The sequence below is a fragment of the Petaurus breviceps genome, unplaced genomic scaffold, assembly GCF_028583685.1.
Source record: "Petaurus breviceps papuanus isolate PSGF00001 unplaced genomic scaffold, PetGlider_PUasm1.0 221, whole genome shotgun sequence".
NCBI lineage: Eukaryota > Metazoa > Chordata > Mammalia > Diprotodontia > Petauridae > Petaurus > Petaurus breviceps.
Genome location: NW_027185877.1, coordinates 233,920 through 254,636, shown reverse-complemented (window position 1 = coordinate 254,636; position 20,717 = coordinate 233,920). Strand labels below are relative to the sequence as shown.

Here is a 20,717-nt window from a genome sequence, read left to right as displayed (position 1 = left end):
TGGCCACTGGCCCTTAAACAAACACAAAGTACATAGATAGCATTATCACTTCAATTCAAAACAAGAGTTCAAACAAAGTTCTCTGGGGGAGGGGGGAGGGGTATCCTTCCCCTCACACAGCTCCAGCCCCTGCCTCCAAGCACAGAGAGGGGGCTGGGCAACAAAACCAACAAGGTGGGGTCCCTGGGGATCCAAGGCACTTCATCCCACCCACCATAGTCACAAGTCCATTCTCCCCCAGGGTCCCAAACTGTGGGATGCAGCCAGGAAACACATTCAGTGCCCCTGCTTTGCTGCTCAGTTCTTATTTTTTCCTGTGGCTGAATTTCAAACTCCTGGGCTCCTTCTCCTCAGGCAGGCGGCAGCTGCTCCTGGGTTCTGCCCAGGTCCCGATGCAGGCAGCTCACCATTCCCGCTCTCAGCTCAGCGAAATCAGAATGCAGGCCATTCTTCTCTCCTGCTCCACAGCTCCACAGAGTCACAGCTACCACAACTGGGAAACAAACAATTATCCCAGCCCCCATACTTTCCTTTTACTCTGCAGATCCTGTTCGTGACGCCATTTTGTAGCAGCAAGCACCCCAAGCGCATCCGCAGGGTTTGCCTCCCATACAGGTTCTTGGATCTGCTTTGTTAAAGGAAAGCAACTCAAAATGGGTTAACAAGCTTACTTTAATCAGTCAGACATATATCGTTTACCTTGTTCAGGGGAAATGGTCAGCACCCCGAACTTCAAAGTATACAGGCAGAATTATCAAGACAGAAACAGATCAAGTAGACAGATTTCCAAACTGTCCAACCATTATATCCATACCCAGTCAACATCTGGGTTTCCACATCTGGGTTTTTCAAAGTCGGAGGACTCTCAACAACGGCTTCCCAGAATTCAGATCAAATCACAGAACACTTCTCAAAGTGAGTCCCAAAACAAAGCTACACATCAGGGCTTATATAGCCTTCTCCTGGCTCAGAGAATGTAACAACCTTATTGACTCACTGGCCAATCAAGAAGTATCTACTGAAAAACAAGCCTCCCTCCCCAGGCTTCAGGTGCATTTTAGCCTAGGGGCAGGGATGATCTTCCAAATTTGCATTTGCATTATAGCTTCACAGGCCAAATTTGAACCAAATCCTTTGCCTCAAGAGTCAATGTACTCTCTGGGCTCTATATCACTATCCCATTATGTCTTCAATGTACCTTGTCCTTGATCAGAGAGAGAGAGTGACTACCATTGTGATGTCTTAACATCCTGTTGGGAGTCAACACAATAGACAAGTGCCTTTTAACTTCAATATGAGCCTGTGACCAAGGAAACCAGAATGCTGGAACAAAGCAGGTAGACCTTGTGGAGTGATATATTTGAACTTAACCTGCTTTCGCTCTCCCTGATGGTATGGGAAATATTACTAGGCTTGGAATATTCCCTTCATTTCTTAGGACTTAGGAGGGCTCAGGTTCATCTTCTAACACTACTAGAAACCTTAACTGAAGCAGATAAACGTGACATCCTACATGGTCTTTACCAGATTCTGACCCAGAGCTTCCTTTCCAGTTTCAAGAACTGAAATTCATGTTTACCCCTGTCGAGTCAGAGAAATTGCTCTCACACAGGTCATGAAACTGTATGGTTAACCTAGTCCTGGGAACAGGAGTTCTATGCATTCATACCTCCTCATTGGTCAGGAGTTTCTGAAGAAAAAAAGAAGAAAAACTCCATGGAAGGAATTCATCTAGTCTGCTCTAGCTCCCCCTAGAGTCTCATTACTACTCAGCAGGAAAGAGTAGGGACTTAAGACTGCCACAACTCCAGTGACTGTTGTGCTTTGCCTTTGGGTCTGGGCTAATGGACAAAAGCTAACACATTGAACTAAATGTATTAACTAAAGCCTGCAAATATCTTAATAACCTATAATGACAGGCAGACATAGCAACCAAACTATTCTTATGAGAGAAGAATGATAAGCTATTCCTCCAACATTGTACTTTGTTGGCAAACTATTCCTAAGTCCATCATGTGCTTTCATTCTAGTGATTATAAATAGCCTGATTTGTGTGGCTCAGTTGCTCCCCTTTGCTACACCTACTCCGTAACTGAGGCTACTCACTTGTTTTGGAAAGTAATGTTCCAGCTCCACAACTTCCTCTCTCATATCCCCTATGATTTAGTTCCCCAAAGTAAAGTTCCTTCTTTCTGCACCATATAAATCTCAGGTCAATAGACAACCAAAGTGCATGAAGCAAACAATATCTCATCTGGTTCACCTCCTACTGCCAAGATGACTGAGTTGCCATGCTGCCTCTAGAGACTTGTTAGAATAAGGCAGTTCACATGCTCATTTAACTTTATGTGAAGGATGGTTTCTATCCTTAATTTTTCCTTAAACTCACATCACAAACCATAATCCCAATTTGATGGCTACATGGCTGAATTAAGGGTTTCCGAAGTAAACTTGCAGTACAAAAACATTTTAACTAGCTATGTGCAGGAAAACAAACCAGGAAGCCAACTTCCACTGCAGTCCTAGGGAGCCCCTAAGCATATGGGATGAGGACTGTCTTTCTTCCTGAAGAAATAGAGATACACCTATATGTTTATGTATATGCATACACACAAAATCATACACGCACACACTTATATGTATATGTATGTACATATCTACACATGTGTGATATGTGTGTGTGCATCCATATAGACATATACATGCATGTGTGAGTGTATATGTATGACACTAGCTGTGTGACCCTAAGCTAGTCACTTAATCTCTTGCCTTAATCTACTGGACAAGGAGATGTCAAACTACTCCAGTATCTTCAATAAGAAAACCCCATGGACAGTATGGTCCATAGGACCACAAAGAGTAGGACATTATTGAAGGACTAAACAACAACATATATACATACGCACATAAGCAAACATATGAATTCAGATGTGTGTGTGCATATAAATATATAAACCTATGTTTACATATGTGAACATATACATGCACACAGATACTTATATAGATATATACACAAGCATATACATAAACACACTGTATTTATATATATATATATATATATATGATACACATATATGTGTCTGTGTGTGTATGTATATATGTATACCATTAGCCTTCCTAGAAAGTGACAGACCGGGTGATGGTTTTTCTATCACACAGGTGGTGAGCCCCATAGCTTGCTGACTGGGATTACCCACATTAATAAACTTCTACCCTTTGTCCTATCAACCTTTTTGTAACACATTAGTCTTAATTCCAAACTACATTCACCAAATCTATTAATTATTGATATCTTTTTAAAAAAAGAATACAAAGCCTAGGAAAATTTGGGATCCTGGAGAATCCTGGAAGGGCTGTGATGAAGACATTAGGAAACAGTGAAGAATGTGCTAGATCTGGAATGCAAAAGGCAGTTACTACCAATCCTCCCCTCATTCTTGGCCTTTAGCTCTAGAGAAGATTTTGGGTGACAGTGGCAAGGTTGATGCGACAGGATCAGGTCTGTTTGTTTCTGGAAGAAAAAAACAGTGCTTTCTAGAGGAGAAAAAGTGCGTCAAACTCATCATCTCCTTAATACATATCACTCTCCTTTGCAGTGCATTTTCAGACACTACAATGATCTCCCTGGCCATAGGGGAGGTCACATCAAAATCTTTCTTGCATCTCTTGCTTAGTCCTTGGGTCTGACTTGACTCAGTATGACATTTGATCCACTCTCTCTGATCATGACTTAGAATTTATCCTCATCCACGTAACTGGCTCTTAATCATTGGCTGTCAAAATTTGCTAACAAAAACCTGTCACAAAGCTCTGAAGTAAATGTCTCAGAGCCATCATTGCTACCCACTTCCCTTCCCTTCTGTCTTACACTGCACTATAATACACCCAAAGACTGGCAAGAGGTAACCATTGTACACCAGCATTAATGACAGACCAAAGATGTCTTCAATCCCTAATCCAGCCTTTGTGACAATGGGTGGAGCTGCTGATCCTTAATTCTAGGGAATGGACTTGGATGAATTATTCTACCCCCATTTTTTCTGCTAACACTCGCTCTTATCTGTTCCATCACCTCCCTAGAGGATTTGACAAAATGTAATATTTTAAATGACAGAAGTGAGATTCAAAAATATCTTGGCAGGCAAGAATAACTGGCCTAAACTGAAGACATGAAACTTAATAGGGATAAATGTAAAGTCCTACATTTAAGTAAAAAAAAAATTCAATTGCATAAGCAGAGGGAGACATGCTTTAACATAAGTTTATGCAGAAAAGACTTAGGTTGTATATAGACTGCAAACTCAATGCAAATCAAGAAGCATAATACAGTTGCCAAACAACAATACCACTTGTGATTCTCCTAGTGTCCAGAACAATATATACAATTATTCCTCTATAGTCTTTCCTGGACAGACCACATATGTAGCATTATATTTGGTTCCAGCTGCAACATTATCAGAGAGACATTGAAAAATCTGAAAGGAGTAAATGAGCATTTAAATGGCTGTTTTGTGCCACGCACTACACTAAGTGCTCTACAAAAATCTCATATGATCTTCTGAGGTAGATGCTATTATTGTCCCCCTTTTACAGGTGATGAAATTGAGGCAGAGATTAAGTGACTTGTCCAGAGTGACACAACTAGGAAGTGTCTTAGGTCAGATTTAAACTCGGGTCTTCCTGACCTTAGGCCCACCACTCTACCCATTATGCCACCTAGTTGTCTCACTTTAAACCCTAAAAGGTATTCAGAGAGGAGTGGGAAGAATGGTTAGGTGCCTTGAAACTTTGTGGTATGAGGCTTATTTGGAAGAAGGGAGGATCTTTAGACTACATTTGTGATAACTAAGGAAAGACATAAAAGGCATGATAATTATCATCAAATATCTGAAAGAGTGTTTTGTATGAGAGAGATGAAACATTTTCTTATAGCTCTGTAGAATAGAGAGATTTAGGGCCAAGGAGTAAAAGATAAAAGGAGGTATATCTCAGTTCCATAGGACAGAGTTCTTCCCCAAAGTGCAGCAGATTATTTTATGATGGTAAGAATTCTGTCACTGGAAGTATTTGAGAAAAGGGCAAATAATTACATCTTACATATAGAGGATATTCTTTCCAAGGGGGGAGGCCAATCAATAAATAAAGGGAGAGTGGTGGACTTGGAATCAAACATATCTGGGAGCAAATTCTGGCTCTAACCCTTAATATCTGTGTGATCTTGGACAAATAACTTAATCTCTGTCATTCTCAGATTCTTCTTCTGAAAAATTATGGGGTTGGATCAAATGCGGCTACTAAGCCAAATAGATGGATGGATGGATGGATGGATGGATAGACAGGTCCTTGCAGGCTTCATGTTGACTTAGAAAACCACATGTTGCTATACTTCCTCATTTATTAATACTCAATACTCATTGTATTAATACATAATACATTAAATCATGTAGGAATGACATTTTAATCTGGTTCAGGTCACATTCAGGAGTATTCTGGGGTGCAGTCTGTGAGTCACATGTTTTACACTTCTCAATTAAATGACTTCTGAGGTCATTTCCAACTGTAAATTGATTTTTCTATCTATAATCACTTATTGAGTACTTATTATGTGGCAGGTACTGGAGTAGGTGTTGGGAATACAAACATAAAGAATGAGATGATCGTTACTAGTAAGAAACTCACATTCTAGTGGAAGAGAGTGGTCTAATCAGATGACTTCTAACATTCTTTCCAACTCTTAAAATTCTATGCATCATTTATTCTATAGCTTAAGCACCTAATGAAGTCATAAAAGCAGTCATCACAATTACCTTTTGCTATAAAAGACAATGACTGGAGAGTGATTTTTTGGTTTACTTACACAAGCAGGTGAACAAGAATATGCATTCTGTTACCTAATATGTAACAGGCATTGTGCCTGCTGCTGGAAATATAAATACTAAAATGAGATAGTTTCTGCCCTCAAGAAGCTTGTATTCTACTAAGAAGATACAACATGCTCATAGATAAGTAAATATGAAATATATACAAAATTAATATGAGAATATAATATTTTCTCAATAATAAAAGAGAAGAATCCTTAATAATTAGGAAAATCAAGAAAAGCATCTTGAAGGAACTGATATGAGCACCAAGCCTTAGAGGAAGTTAGGTATCTGAGAAGTGTCGGTAAAGAAGTGAACATCGCAAGCAGAGGAGACAACTTCATTTTATATGGACACTGATACATCATAAGATAAAAATAATTTGAATAAGAACTACTATAAAGTGTAACATGAGTTAAAAAACTCAACTTCACATGTACATAATACCAAAAGTGTAGCTATACAACAATTGATTAGAAAGAAAAGAAAAAAAAAACCTGTTGAGTGGACTGCATGTTTGATATGAGGATTTTTTATTGTCTTGTCTTCTTAAAATTTATTTATATTTAGCATTATTTTTTTAAACTGCAAATTCTCTCCCTACTGCCCCTCCAATCCATTGAGAAGGCAAGCAATCTGATATCAATTATACATGGTGGTAATATTAGCTGTGGGCCTTGAAGGAAACAATAGCAGTAGCAATGGCAGCAGCTTTTGGAGTTCTCAAGCCATAGACAACAGGGCTTTCTGGTAATAGGTCAGAAAGAAATTGCAGAGGACCTCTGTGACAGTACTAGACATGGGACAAGGTGATGTTTAGCAACTCGGTTACCCATACTAACTTCTGCATCACAGACCTCTCCTTCTGACCTCCTAAGTTGTCTTGGACTGAAAAAACTTCTTACTCCAACTTTTTATTGGCTCTGATGCTCTAGAATTCAATTTGAGGCATTATTTTAAAATTGCTTGGAGGGGAATGTTGGGAGAGTTCAGCTGCTTCCTCTGCTCTGCCATCTTGTTTCCACACTAAGACTTCTGAATTGATGTGAGTTTAACATGTGGCACGATTACCAAAAATACCAATGTGATATTGTTCTACACTGAGGAGTTTTGTCTACAATATAAGGAATGATAGTCTCACTGCACTAAGGTCATATTATAACTGTGACACTGTGTTCAACTCTGAGTTCAACTGAGTTCTCTGTGACACTGTGTTCAACTTTGAGTTCAACTCTAAGTGCCCACTTAAGTAGACAAATCAAGAGTTTACCCACAGTTGAGGATGGAGAATGTTGGGAATAATGGAGATTATGTCATGTGAAAACTGGTTTACATAACTGGAGATTTTTAATTTCTAAAAGAGAAGGCTTACATTCTTTAAAAAAAAAGGCATTAAACAAACAATTCTAGAAAGAAAGAAACAAAGAATCCTAGACTATCAACAGTCATATGAATGAATGCTCTAAGTAACTAATAATGAGAAAAATGTAAATCAAACAACTCTACGGTTTACTGTTGGGAGACCTGTGAATTAGAATTTTGGAAAGCAATTTGGAATTACATGATGGCAAAAAAAATCTATAACCATTGACTCAGAGACCCCCCTGTTGGACATATGATACTATGACAATGATAAAAAGAGGCCTCATACACACTAAAATATGTATAGTAGCATTTTTTTGGTAATATCAAAGAAATGGAAACACAATAGATGCCCACTGATTAGTGAATAAAAACCAGTTGTGGTACATGAATATCATACAATATTATTCTTTGATTTGATAAAATACAGAAAATGAGAAGATTTATATGAACTTATTTCATTTTACAGAAATATGCTTTATATAACCCTATTCTATTTCCTATCAATAAATCCTTTTAATAGATTCAAATTTAAGGTGTTTTTATATTTCATGCTATGTTTTATCACTTTTTACTTCTTCTAGCTTTGTGCTGTTTTATCTTTCCTATAAAGGGTCAGTAGTCTAACTATACATAAGATAGTTGATTCAGAAGTGAAACCTGTATTTGCAAAGTCATTTCCTCTCTGTTGAAATATAATCAATTTCTGTGTGTGTGTGGATGTGTGTGGCATTCTTCAGTGTTAACCATGTCCAGAATTTGTTGTTTCTCTTCTTGAAGGACATATTCTTTGTGTGAATATTATTTATCTCTTTAATTCTTTATCCCTGTTTCAAATTTTCTTGCAATTCTCAGTAATTTCAATTTTACATAAAAGTCACCAATTATCAATGCATACATTAGTTCAATCTCAAGGCTTTTCTCTCTTTCTGTGGGAACACCAGCTACCCAGAGGGAGATTTACATAACATGCCTTTTGAGGGAAAAGAGAATAATCAACATTAGGATTCTGCAGTTGTGGGGAAAAGACATATAATGACTGTAATCAAGATCTGGACCTCTCCAATCCACCATGATAATTTCTGTGAATTGCCCAGACAGTATAAATCAAAGGTGAATGTAAAATATCTGTGCAGTAATCTCACAAAAGGGAGATTCCACCTTCTGGTGGAAGTTAAGGGACTATTCAAGATTTTATGCTTCCTGAATGTATACTTGTGCATCTGATAGTTCTCTTTGCTATATTGAGTTTCATGGCAAAGGAAATAAACAATTATCCTCTACCCAACATTCTTCCTTTTTTTTATTTTTGCATTTTGGAGGGAGGGAAGGTGGGGCAGTTGGGGTTAAGTGACTTGCCCAAGGTCACACGGCTAGTTTTTTGTGTTAAGTGCTTGAGGTCACATTGGAACTCAGGTCCTCCTGACTACAGGGCTGGTGCTCTATTCACTGCACCACCTAGCTGCCCCATCCCTACCCAACATTCTTATTATAAATTGAATACCTTTTACTCACATTTGGGAATAACCTAGACATGAGCCATACTTAAACTTTTTTTAGATTTTTTTTTCTGGAGGAATCCAAACTAGAGCATTAAGGAATTATAGAAAACTTGACACCTCTGGTATAGTGAGGATCTTTCTCATTCCCTGTGAAGCCAAACTTCCTTGTGGAACCCAGTCCATGTGGTACATATTTAAAATGAAAAAAAAAACTGAATGTAAATCTTTAGATGCATAACTATTAGTCCCAAATATACTTATAAATGCCTAAAATTGCTTCCACTCTAAATCTAAACTCATCTCTGAACAGTATGTCTGCATAAAAAACTTATTTAAGCCAAGGCCTTTCTCTTCTCTCCAGCTTCTCATTGATCATCATTGTCCATAGCACACCATTCATACCAGTGACCAGCTTTTGAGACAGGCTATCAAGTCTTTAAAAATCCTTCAAGCCTGCCTTTCTCTCTCCCTTAGTGCACAGTCAGCACCCTCATTAAATCCCATTTCAGACTTTCTCCTTTCTTCCCAGAAATCACTCCTCTTGCCAATCTCATTCTTCATCCTCTCCCTGCCCCCCACCCAACCAATCTAATCCTTTATCAGTCCTACATGTTACTGTACCTTTCCTGTGGGGCATACACTTTCCTTTCTCATTTCCTTAAATGGGATGTGGAAGGGGATTAGGGGAAAAATAAGCCCAGAACTTGCCCATTACATCTATACAACAGCCTCAGGGATATTGTGGATTTTGATTTGGGTCTTGACACTATATTCATTATACAAACTAGCACTATGATATGTATTAAATGCCACTTCTATTTTCCATTAGTTTGAAGGAACTAAAGTACTCAATTTCCTTTCTAATGTGCCCCAAATAGATTGAATTGAGGACCAATGATTTTCTTTATCTATGTGAACTCAGTTTTTCGTAATTAAATGCAAGAATCAGGATATGAGTATCTCGTTAATCTTGTGTAATGCCTTTACAAGACAATTCTATCCGGGAAGATACTTTAACATAAAAAATAAAAATCTTACTTTGGAACTACATCTTTCTTGATTCAACTCTTGGGTTCCTATGAAAATTACATGTTTTGTGTTTCTCAGTTTGCACATTTCCATAAACCTTTAATTGTTAATGTAGTGATGATGCCCTAAAAACCAAATTGCCAAGAAGCAAAAGCCTCTTTTTACACTTATCTATCAATTGTTGTGTCTGATGAATTGAATTGTTTCCATGCGGAATTTTCTGTTTCTTATCATTGGAGAAATGTGAAGAGATAGGTTGGTGTAGTGAACAGAGCTAAGTTGAGTAGGATCATGACCTAAGGCTGCATTAGAAAAGGCATGGTGTCCAGGACAGGGGAGGTAATGATACTATCCTACTCTACACATACCAGTTTGCATGTAGTGTATGATATCCAGTTTTGGATTTATTATTATTTAATAATAACCCATAAAAGCTGAAAACTATGTAGTAGAGAGCAATCAGGATGGTGAAAGCCCTCAAGAGTTTCAGTTTCCTCAACTGTAAAATAGGGATAATTATAGCACCTATGTTGAAAATTTTTTTTGAAATTTGAATGACATCATATTTGCAAAGTGTTTAACATAGTGCCTGGCACATAGTAGGTACTATGCAAATGCCAGTGGTTAATTGTATTATGCCCTGTGCCACCTGGCTGCATGATAGCTGTCTTCAACTAAGTGAAGGATAGTCACCGAGTGAAATTAGATTTGTTCTACTTGGATCCAGAACATGGAAATAAGAGTAATGAGAAAATGGCAAAGATTTCATTTCATTATAAAGGAAAATACCCTACCAGATCTATCCAATAATGAGATGGACTTCATTAGGAAATAGTGGCTTCACCCATAGTATCAATGAACCAAAGTCATGAAGATTACTTTTTAGAAATACTGAAGAAGGACTGGTCTAAATAGAAAGGAGTTCATCTCAGTTAATGAATAGGATGCTGGACTTGGGGTCAGGAAAACCCTAGGTTCACATGTCTTTTCAGACACTTTCTAAGTTTGTGATCCTGGATGACTCACTTCAAATCTCTGTGCTCCAGTTTCCACATGTAGAAAATGTCGGGGTTGCAGTTATAGCCTCTACATATCTTCTGGCTCTAAATTTATAATCCAAAGATCCTCTCTAACTCTGAGATTCCATGATTAATTACAGGTGACTTTTTCTTAAGATTGAATTCAGCCAAATAAATACAAGGTTATTTTGAGGGAGAGGGAATTCTAGCTGAGGCTAGAGAGGGAATCATATGAGGCTTACATGGAGAAGATGGTGCTGGAGTCTAGTCTGAAGTACCAGGAATTCCAAGGGGTGGAGGTGAGTTGTGTGTACATGGCAGTCATAAGGGTTGGACCATGCAGAGACACAGAAATGGGAAATAGAGGGTGGTGTGTGGCTATAGGCCAGTAGTGAGTGAAAGGAGAGGAATATGGTGAAAGATAATGGACCTATTTCTCTATTACATCTACCACAAAATATAGAATTTTTTTTTATTAGAGTAGAAGTTCAGTTGGATACTTTCTCAAGTTGATCTCAATGTAATGAATTTCCTAGTCATAGCCACTCTGGGAGACCATCTACTAAGTCATAGTTGTGAAGTGCATAGATGAAGGAAATATCCATGTTGTTGAAATTACAGGCCTCTGAAATATTAAAAAATCAAATTGGCGATAATTTTGTGTCTGTCAGCCTAAAGTTGCTTCTCATGTAGAAGAGTGAAGAATCTAACTGGAACTGACCATAGCAATAGCCATTAAAGGGATCAAGCAGACATGCCCAGTTCCAAAGAGCCTTCACCCCCTACAAATGCCCCCACCTAACTGAGCAAGACAAAAGAACATGAGCTCATTGACAGGGTTTTGATTTCTTCTTGGATAACTGTTTCTCTGTAAAAGATAACTTTTTAAAGTTATCTTTTAAGTCGTTTTGAAGAAAACCTTAAAGATAACTGTTTCTACTCTGTTTTTGTCTTTGGTCCTGGAATCCAATATTACTCTAAGTCTTGATTCATTGCTATGATCAAAATAAAATAACAATTAAAATGATTTTATGAAATAATGAAGAGTGAAATGAGCAAAACATTGTATACAATAATGGCAATATTGTTTAAGAAAGGCTTTGAATGAATAAGTCATGTTGAGTATTATAAATAACTAAATTAGTTACAAAGGACATATGAAGGAAGATGTTTCTCTGCATCCAGAGAAAAACTGATAAATATAAGTATGTATAGAATGATTTTATATATGGTAGACAGACAGAAAGATAGGTAGGTAGGTAAATAGAGATGATAAATACATACATACATACATACACACATATTTATGTCTAATGGTAGCTATATCTAGGACAGGGGGAGGGAAGGATAAAAAGAAATTTATGTAACTTTATTATATATTTAAAAGGAATAAAAAAGTGTACATAATAGATTTGCAATTTCATGTGCAATCGTGTTTTTTTCTTCTATTATGGAAATACTTGTTTAATTCCACAAAATAAAAATTAAATAAATATATTAAAAATGATTTTAAATGATTGTTTGCTTCCTTTCTGTTCCTTGTTGATTTTCCCTCTATTGTCTGTATGTTGTGTGTGTGCATAATGAGAATTTTTATTTACTGTTTATTATCTGTTGCTGTTATTGATGTCTTTACACAGTGATAGTGGCTGTATATACATTGTTCTTTTGCTTCCACAGTCTTTACTCTGCATTTTTTTTTCAAATATCTAACAGTATTTCTGTGAGTTCTTTTCATCTTTGCCATTTCTTATAATGTAGTAATGATAGATGTAGAGCTAGAATGATTCTTAAGAGTCACTTAGTACAACCATTTATTTTGCAATTTAAAGAGGGAACTGAGACTCAAGAGAGGTTAAGCAAATTGTCCATGGTCACACAGCTAGTAAGTGACAGAGCCAGAAATTAAACCCAGGTCTTCTGACTCGAAATCCAATACTCTTTACATTGTTCTTTGCTGACTTTTAATGTCCCATTATTTTAATAACCATAATTTGTTCAGCCATTCCACAGATGGTGTATATCTAGCATTCCCCTCCCCCTAGTTTTTTACTATTAGAATTGATACTGCTAGGAATATTTTTATATACATCAGCTTTTCCTTTAATAACATCACATCAATTAATTACACAGGATATAGTTCCCATAATGGAACCACAGGGTCAAAAGGTATGCAGCAAAAGGGTATGCTTGCCAGTAACAAAATTTCATCAAGTAGAGTGTAATGGCATACCTGTTTTACTTTAACAATAACAGCAAGAGATTTTATTGTCTTTTCTTCGACAAATTGAAACCTTCAGGTGGAAGTTCAGAACTGTTTTAATTTACATTCCATTAATGATTAGATTTTTAATATTTCTGTGGTTTTAAATTTCTTTTTCTCTTCCTCCTCCTGTTCCTATCTCACTTAGTCTGGAAGAGAGGTGTAGGGCCAATCTCACTCTGATCAACAAGTCTCCTAACTATGGTTGCAAAGTCCTTATCTTTATAAGTAATTTGACAATGTATTATAAAATCATGGGCCTATAGAAGATATGCTGATTTATCAATGAAAAATTAGAAACATTAGCTTAGAATATCCACCTTTTCATAAGAAGCACTGTAATTTAAAGGAGGCAGCTTGGTAATGCAATGGATAGAGCACTGGACTTGCAATCAGGAAGACTCATTTCATGACTTCAAATCTGGTCTCAGACACTCACCAGTATGACCCTATGCAAGTCACTTAACCCTGTTTTAGTTTCCTCATTTATAAAATGAGTTGGAGAAGGAAAGAGCAAACCACTTCAGGATCTTTGCTAAGAAAACTCCAAGTGGAATCACAAAGAGCGGGGCACAACTGAACAACAAAAACAACTGTTATTTAAAACACTGAACAAAATGACCATCTAAATTTGGATTACTATTGCCATTTACTCTATGTGTATTCAGTTGTGTACAGTATATGAAATTACTGATGATAAAATAGTGAACACTCTCATTCTTCCTCATAGCTACTTATCAGATATTCCAGAAGAATATCTCACACCTATGTTGCCCACAGTCCTTCAACATGCCACAAACATCCATAGCTTCATTTCCAGAAATGATTTTCAAGACCATTTGATTGCTGATACCTGGAAGTTAGACTGTCTAGAATAGCCCAGTGTCACTCCACAATAAGATATATTCCAAGCAAAGTTGAAAATGTTTTCCTTTTTGCAGCAGCTTTAAAGAATCAAAAACAGCTAATAAAATCTTTGCTATTCATTGGAACTCTTTTGGCACATTTCATGTGAAAAAAAGGCCCTTTATAGAAGGCCTCAATAATGATATTCATTTTTAGGAAACAGATAATGTTTGTTGCATCTTACACTAAAGTTTAAATTGCTATTTTTAATATTACCTGTATTAGCAGTACAAATAAACCAGGAAATGGAATTTGGATAATGGTTTTCTTCTCATACTGCCCTGTTTTTTGAAACATTGGAGACAATAACTATCATTCTCAAAACTGAAATAGAGATTTATATTAAATATGTAAAAATACAAAATTATAATGTAAGAATATTAAATCAACTGGAACTTATAGTTCAATTATTAATATAAATGTGACTATATTTTCATTTTATAAATTTCACTATGCTTTGGGTTTTTTTCTTTTCACTCTTATTTATGACTATTTAAACACCTACACAAACATAAAAAAAGCACAAAATTAAAATATTTCAGTCTAATCAGAAACTATGTAGCCTGCCTTTAACAATGTTATATAATAGAAGGCACCATCCTACACAACATGATAAGTTAGCCCACATGTGTACTGTGATGGCAACTGCCAATATGCCCCTTCCTTAGACAGGAGAAGTTTTACATATGTTTGTTACAGTTGTAGAAATAAATTGATTATCATGTTCATTTTTAAAATGGTCATTTTAAAAAACAATTGTGATAATGTTTAAATGATCATTTAAAAAATTTAAAAAACAAGTTGGAAGAAATAGTACCTTTTTGTGAATTATTAAGGAGTTAGCTAAGGCACCCAGAATTTTCTTTTTTGCTTTTTGGAAGGGTAGGGCAATTGGAGTTAAGTGACTTGCCCAAGGTCACATGGCTAGTTTTTGTGTTAAATGTCTGAGGCCAGATTTGAACTCAGGTCCTCCTGAATTCAGGGCCCTTGCTCTATTCACTGCACCACCTAGCCACCCCCACACCCAGAATTTTTTAACAGTCATTTCAGGCCATATTAGAAATTCTAAGAGGCAAATACAGGGCATTCAAAGCAGTTAACTACTCAAAACACAGAGAATGTGTTATTGGTGTGTGGGATACAGAGACCTTAACCCAAATTAACTACTTGGAGAACTCTCAAAGTGAAGGTAGAAAGATTTATTAGAATCTTGTGAGAAGCGGGCAGTCCAGTCTCTGGGACGGCACCCAGAGACAGGAGGCCAAGGTACAGAAGCCAAATCTGGGTTAAACAAGCAATGGTCACACGCCCCTCCCAAACATTAACTTAATTATTACTAATGAGGCTCTAATCCTGTTAGATAACATACACAATATATGATGTCCACTACGCAAGCACAGTAACACCCTCAGAATACTGTACCCCTTTCAGTCTAACCTAGATACATCCTTATCTCGGCATGGGTGCCCCAAGGCCACTGCCTGTTCCCTGATTGTTCAAATCTACCTGCTGCTGTCATCTCCTTCCTTTCTACATTGTTTAATTTTAGTATTATCTAGGAGTTCTCTGGGAACTCAACTCCCTTTCACTAGCTGTGTGACCCTGTATTATTGTTAAGTCACTTTATCTCTCCTGGCCTCAGTTTCCTCATTTATAAAATGGGGATGATAATTCACAGACCTCCCAGGGTTGTTGTGAGGATTAAATTACATAATCCCTATACTTTGCAAACCTTAAAGCATTATGGAAAGGCTAATTGTTATCACCAGTATCATAATTAGATGATGATGATGATGATGATGATGATGATGATGATGATGATGATGTCCACTGTATACTTGGTCCAATTCCACATCATTTGGAGTTGGGAAGAAAAGTACCCAATTCAAGGTTATGACATTGATGGCCACTCCTACTTTTACTCATCTCTGCTCATCCTGCTATTGGAGAGAACCTCAAAGCCTTTGCTTTTTGCCAGTCCAAACTACTATGAATCCACAGGCTACTGTGCTAGGATAGGGAGAGGCTACTCAGCTTAGGCAGCCACCACATGCTTCTAAAGACTCCAGGGACTGCCAGAAAAATTATGACCAGATGGGGGACTCCAGGCTTCATCCCCAGGTCATGATCCTGCACCAGGATCTTCCCTTACCTGGGGTTCACACTGTATGCAGCGTTGGGACCATCAGACACTCACAGGAGCCTAGGTCTAGTCCAGTCCAGTAGAGTACAGTGCAAGGATCCAAGAGCAGTACAAGGATTTCTTCTCCCCTACCCCAATCTGTGATTTTAATTGTGTAGGGATCCGAATTAAACACATTCAGCAAAGTCCAACTGCTCAACCGGGGACACTCAGCTTCAGAGCTCAGCTCAACACACACATAGATGTGACATCTTAATCTTAAGCTTTTTCCTATGAGTTCATGTTTCATGTACTTTGCATCGCCTCGTACCAAATAATCTGGGATAAATGTCTGGCTTAATTTAGGTGTATCTACACTTTTCCATGCCCTGAGCTGCTTGGTTGTATGGGTCCTTCATAATTACTCTGTTCTGCATATTTCATTTACATCTCAAAAATGTATTGTGTCTGAGACAATGTTTTCCAAAACATGGGGCTCACCGACACTATAGGCCATGTTCTGCTTGTGTGAATCTAAGTACATACTGTTGATGAGAAGGGGACCTTTCTATGTGCTCTGTTTCTGAACTCAAAGGGCTCCCCTCCCTCCTTGGACAACCTATCCTTGCATTCCATAGGCACTTAATAAATACTTGTTGATTGATTTTAAAATTCCATCTTAATCTATCTGCATTTATTTGTATAACTAAAAACATTCCATGTTTCACAAATTCAAATTTATCAATTTTATCAGTTAAAATTGTCTCTGAGATATGACTTACGAATGTATCTCTTTTTCATGATTGTAAAAGGAATAATATTTCTTGGTCCTCTAATTTTATAAGGATATATATTATAAAGGATAATTTTATAAGGATATATGTACATATAATTTGTGTGTGTATATGTCTTCCCCTATATGTTTGCATATATATTCACATATGTGTACATATATACATATGATATGATACGATGCGATGCGATGCAATGCGATGCGATATGATAAGATAAGATATAATGTAATGTAATATAATATAAAATAATAATATAATATATGCTACTGAAGCATTCGGAATTTATTATATCGTATGGTGTGAGATGCTGATATGTTCCTATTTTGTGCCAAAATACTAGTTTTCTTAACAATCATTGATGAATAGTGAATATTTTCCTCCGTGTTTTGGGGCTTTTTTTTTTAGTAAATGGTATTTTCTTTTTTTCCAATTATATATAGATAGTTTTCAACATTCATTTTTATAAGATTTTGAATTCCAAACATTTTCCTCCCTCCCTCCCTTTCATCACCACTCCCCAAGACCTCAAGCAATCAGACATGGGTTACACATGTACAGCCGTGTAAACATATTTCCACATTTGTCATGTTGTAAAAGAAGTAACAGAACAAAATGTAAAAGTCATGAAAAATGAAAAAAAGTGAAAATTGTATACTTTGATCTGCATTAAACTCCATAGCTCTTTCTGTGGATATGGATAGCATTTTCTGTCATGAATCTTTTGGAATTATCTTGGAGCATTGTCTTGATAAGAATAGCCAAGTCATTCAGAGCTGATCATCATACAATATTGCTGTTATTATGTACAAGGTCTTTTGGTTCTGCTCACTTGACTTTGTATCAGTTTGTGTAAATCTTTCCAGGTTTTTCTGAAATCATCCTGCTCATTTCTTATAGCACATTAGTATTCATTACATTCATATACCACAACTTGTTTAGCCATTTTCCAATTGGTGGGTATCTCCTCAATTTCCATTTCTTTGCCACCACAAAAAAAGAGCTGTACACATAGGTCCTTTTCCATTTTTAATGATCTCTTTGGAATGCAAATCTAGCAGCAGTATTGACGGACCAAAGTGTATGCACAGCTTGATTGTCCTTTGAGCATATCTCCACATTTTTCTCCAGAATGGTTGTCAGTTCACAACTCCACCAACAATGTATTAGTGTCCCAATTTTCCCACATCTTCTCCAACATTTATCATTTTCCTTTTCTGTTATATTAGCCAGCATGATAGGTGTGAAGTGGGACTCAAATTTGGTTTAATTTGCATTTCTCTAATAGTGATTTAGAGTATTTTTCTTATGACTTTACATAGCTTGAATGTCTTCATCTGAAAATTGCCTATCCATATCCTTTGACCATTTATCATTTGGGGAATGACTTGTATTCTTATAAATTTTACTTAGGTCGCTGTATATTTTAGAAATTAGGCCTTAAGGGGTGGCTAGATGTCACAGTGAATAGAGCACTGGCCCAGGAGTCAGGAGGACCTTAGTTCAAATCTGACATCAAACACTTAACACATAACCAGCTGTGTGAACTTGGGCAAGTCACTTAACCCCAAATGCCCCTTTAAAAAGAAAAAAAAACAGGCTCTTATCAGAAACATTTGCTATAAAAACTGTTTCCCACATCTTTTTGCTTTCCTTCTGAATGCATTGGTTTTGTTTGTAATAACAATCTTTTTCATTTAATGTAATCAAAATTACCCATTTTGCATTTCATAATGTTGTATTCTTTTGTTTGGTCATAAATTCTTACCTTCTCCAGGTAAATAGATCTTCCAGGTAAACTATTCCTTGCTCTCTTAAATTGAGAAATATGGAATGCTTCACAGATTTGCATACCATCCTTGCCAGGGTCCATGCTAATCTTCCCTGTATCATTCTAATTTTAGTATATGTGTGGCCAAAGTGAGTGCTTCCTCAGTGTTTTGTGATCCTGTCTATTAAACATTAAACTTCTATATACATCTGGTTCTGTCTCCTGAAATCCATTCTACTGAGCTAGTTCTCTAGGTTTTACACATCAACTATAATTTATAATGATTAAGAATATATTTTGAGATTTAGGACTATTTTTCATAAATTTCCATGATATCCTTGATTTTTTGTTCTTCTATATGAATGTTGCAATTATATTTTTAAAGTCTATGAAATGTGGCATTGATATTTGATTAGTAAAACATTAAACTTACAGATACATTTGAAAATTATTGGCATATATGATATTATTTTGATCTAACCACAAATACTGAATATTTCTCCAATTTTTAACTCACTCATTGCTGAAAAATTGCTTCACTGATATATTAATGATAATTTATTACAATATTTCCTAAACTTTTTAATATCTGTCATAAATTCAACATGAAATGAGTTATTATTATGAATTACTTTACCAGCATTTTATTTAATTTTTGGTTGATATTCTTTAATAACATTGATCTGTAATTCTTTTTATCTGCTTTATTTTTCTAGTTTGGGAAACAGGACCACATTTGTCTCAGAGAAAAATTAATTAGAATAACATATTTTGCTTTAGAAAAAAAAACATTATGTAACAATAGTTTTATTTGTTCTTTAAATATCTTATGGAATCTACTCATGAATCTATCTGAATTGGTTGATTTTTAAATGAAATTTAACTAACATTTTATGTTAGTTTAGATTATTATATATTTCTTATTCTGCTGATTTCCATATTGTTTTTGTAGGCATTCCATTTATTTTACATTATTTTGAATACAATTACATGTAGAATTATCAGATAATCATCTTTATTTCTTTGTTAGTCATGGTGATTTCCTCATTTTTTTTTTACTTTTGTAATTGTCATTTCCTCTTTTCTTTTTGGTTAAACTCATTAAAGAGTTGATGATTTTTATAGTCATTCAATTTTGTTTATTCACCCAATTTTATTTTACCTTCAATCTGTTAATTTCTCCTCAGTTGATTTTCTAAGCTTGAAATTCAACTCATGTATCTTATTTTTTTTTCCTTTTCTAGCTGTTACTATTCAGCAAATCTAACTTGCTCTAAGGACCAATTTAGTCTTAGCCACATCCTACACTGTCATTATCTTTAGAATATTTGTTTTGTTTCTATAATTTCTGTTTTTGACAGAATCATTCTTAAACACATAATTTTTATCTCTGTATCTAAAATTTTTGAGCATATGCCCTTTATTGGGTTTTATGCTAACTACATTAGCATTTTTAAAATAGGGTTTAGAATATATTTTCCTACATTTATCTAGAATTTCTTTATGACTTAGAATTTCATCAGTATTTGTACCACTACAGGGAAATTTTTAGAATAATAGCCTGAAGAATGGTAGCTAGATTCTTTTCATTTTTTAGGCAACTGAATGATGGTCATATGATCACTCCAGGCTCTATCTTCTGGTTATTACCTTTTCTTGTAAATTATTCTAATTTGTTTGTTTTTAAACTGAACTCTCCTCTGATTTTCCTTTGCTTCATGATATGCCATAACTGTTAAGTATCTTCTGTTGCTGAAATGTTTTTCCCATCATTCCATGCCTATGTCAAAAATCCCATTGTCTTCTGAAAGTTATTGATTTTCACAGCAATCTATATCATTTGATGGATCCCATATCCTCACCAGCATGCATCTAGACAGAAGTCTGTGGATGACCAGGGAAAACAAAGATGCTGGGGGATTTATATGCCTAATATAGAAGAAGTTATTACTAGTTCATTCTAGGAGACAAACCCTGAGTGACCTTTATTTCATTTTTTAATACCCATCTCTTTGTGTTAAATTTGCACTGAGCATTGGAGGAAGCTCTGTAGAAGGGCCCAAAACACAAAATATGCAGCCAGTCAGATTA

At 36.0% G+C, this 20,717-nt stretch overlaps 1 non-coding gene across 1 annotated transcript; it reads right to left on the bottom strand.

The window, feature by feature from the left end:
- Positions 1–18,677: 18,677 nt before the first annotated feature.
- On the bottom strand, positions 18,678–18,783 carry LOC138166429 (U6 spliceosomal RNA). Its single transcript, XR_011169594.1, has one exon. It is a non-coding gene; the product is annotated as a U6 spliceosomal RNA (small nuclear RNA).
- Positions 18,784–20,717: the final 1,934 nt, after the last annotated feature.